Raw genomic sequence first — 2,339 nt, 5'->3', positions numbered from 1 at the left:
ACAAGAATCTACATATGTTTCAATAGATATACCAATGCATTCGATCTAGGTTAGGGGAAAAAAGTCAAGGTGAACTTGAGGCTTAGCAAAGAAGATCAATTTTACCTCATAAGCATGGTTGAGACCCGATAGCACAGAATTCATTATGAAGTCAGTGATCAAAAGGTATATCTTGTTCAAAAGAAATCAATCAGATGGAAATGGAAGCAAAAGGAAACTGCAGCTTAAGGAATTTGTAACTGAATGTAAATCTACAAATATGAGGATGTCAGTGCCTAGGAACTGTTAGAATGAAGGAAGAAAAGGAGACTTGCAGGCAGACTAACATAGTGGGTGTGTTGCCACATAAGAATGTATTGATGCATTTTTGAAATGGATACAAACCTAGACTGGAGTTATGATAGAGATATAGGATGTTAGAAGGGACTCTACACTCCTGGTTTCAAGTGTCCATGAAATAACTTTCATCCCAGGAAGGACCAGCGTGACAGTAAAACTTCTCTTTTTCCAACCTCTCCTTGACTTCCCAGCATTGGAAGAGGAAGGAATTATTCATCTCGTTAAGTAGATTCTGACATCAGTTGATTTGCTTTTCTGATAGGAAAAAGACAATGATACAAAAGTCAGGTGTCACCTGTTGTCTTTATCTCTCTGAACCCATTCTCAGGGCTCGGTACAGTTAAGACAGTGACTCCTCCCCTGGTTGGATAATCATCTACCTGGTTAGGAGCTCCACCTTGAAGTTACAGACTACTGCTGAGAACAAGAATATCATGGTGACTGCCTTAAGGGCTGCTCTCACCACAAAGACTCCCGAGGTCCAATCAGGAAGTGCAGAGGTGGTTGCAGGTTCAGGCCACCTGCTTCAATCCAATTCTAGTAATAATAGCAATGGAGATAGATCTAGATATAGTAACCTCATTTGTCTGTTTGGATATCTATTTCTCACTTGGACTCCTAAAATTCTAATAATGGGGTGTGTGTGGGTATGTGTCTGTGTGTGTGTGTGTGCGCACTCAATCACTCAGTCACGTCCAACTCTTGGTGACCCCATGGACAGTAAGCCTACCAGGCTCCTCTGCCCATGGGATTTTCCAAACAAGACTATTGGAGCGGGTTGTCATTTCCTACTCCAGGAGATCTTCCTACTCAGGGATCAAACCTGGGTTTCTTGTGTCTCTGCATTGGCAGGCAGATTCTTTACCACCATCTCACCTGGGACACCCAGGAGTTATTTCCATTTTTTAACTATTTAAAAAATCAAGAAAAACAGCTCTATGAAAAATGTTATTTTCAGAGCTCACGGGACAGGGCTCACCTTGGTCTTATGTATCCTTTTATGTCGGAGGTGAAAGCCACTCAGTCATGTCCGACTCTTTGTGACTCCATGGACTATACAGTCCATGGAATTCCCCAGGCCAGAATACTAGAGTGGATAGCCTTTCCCTTCTCCAGGGGATCTTCCCAATGCAGGGATTGAACCCAGGTCTTCCTCATTGCAGGCGGATTCTTCACCAACTGAGCCACAAGGGAAGCCCAGGAATACTGGGGTGGGTAGCCTATCCCTTCTCCAGCGGATCTTCCCGACCCAGGAATAGAACCAGGGTCTCCTACATTGCAGGCGGATTCTTTACCAACTGAGCTTGCTGGAGATCTAAATCCTGAATTCTCTAGTGATCCAGCTCAGATCTCATTTGACTATCATAGCCAAGAAAAGTTGAGTTTTCTCTTGACTGTAAATTCCTTACAGCAGAAACCAACAAATCACAAACTTCTTTGTACATAATCATTTTCACTTTTAAACCTGCTCCCACCTCTGTCAATGAGTTAGGCGCCTCAGGGTCACTCTAGGCTCCTCTTCAATTCACACTCCTTTATGTCTTCTCTGACAATATTCTCCATTTGCCCTGTACTATCCCAGTTAATGCCAGATGCCCCTGCTGTAATTATCAAAATGCCAGCTTTCACTCTCCAAAGTACCTTTGATAGATGATAAATTATATGGTTATCCTAGACACATACGCAACTCGGCTTTCTTCCTATGTTTTAAACTGAGTCTCCGTTTTTCTCCATCCTTAAAATACAAATTTTAGTTCAGATGCCCATCAAGTCTCAAAATTGTTAACAGCCTAATTACTCTTGCGGAGGCAATACTTCAAATCCATCTTTCACAGCTGCCAGAGCAGTCTGTCTGAAACTCAAATGTGTCCATGCTACCTCCTTATTGAAGACCATTCCATAGTTCCCAACAGACAGGCTCACACTGCAATGTCTGGCTTCCAATTATATCTAAAATCTCACTCATTTCTACTGTAAATCCTCTTTTGGTCTCTGCCCAT

The sequence above is a fragment of the Moschus berezovskii genome, chromosome 3, assembly GCF_049115385.1.
Source record: "Moschus berezovskii isolate FMDL1 chromosome 3, NW_MosBer_1.0, whole genome shotgun sequence".
Classification (NCBI taxonomy): domain Eukaryota; kingdom Metazoa; phylum Chordata; class Mammalia; order Artiodactyla; family Moschidae; genus Moschus; species Moschus berezovskii.
This window is presented reverse-complemented; position numbering follows the sequence as displayed.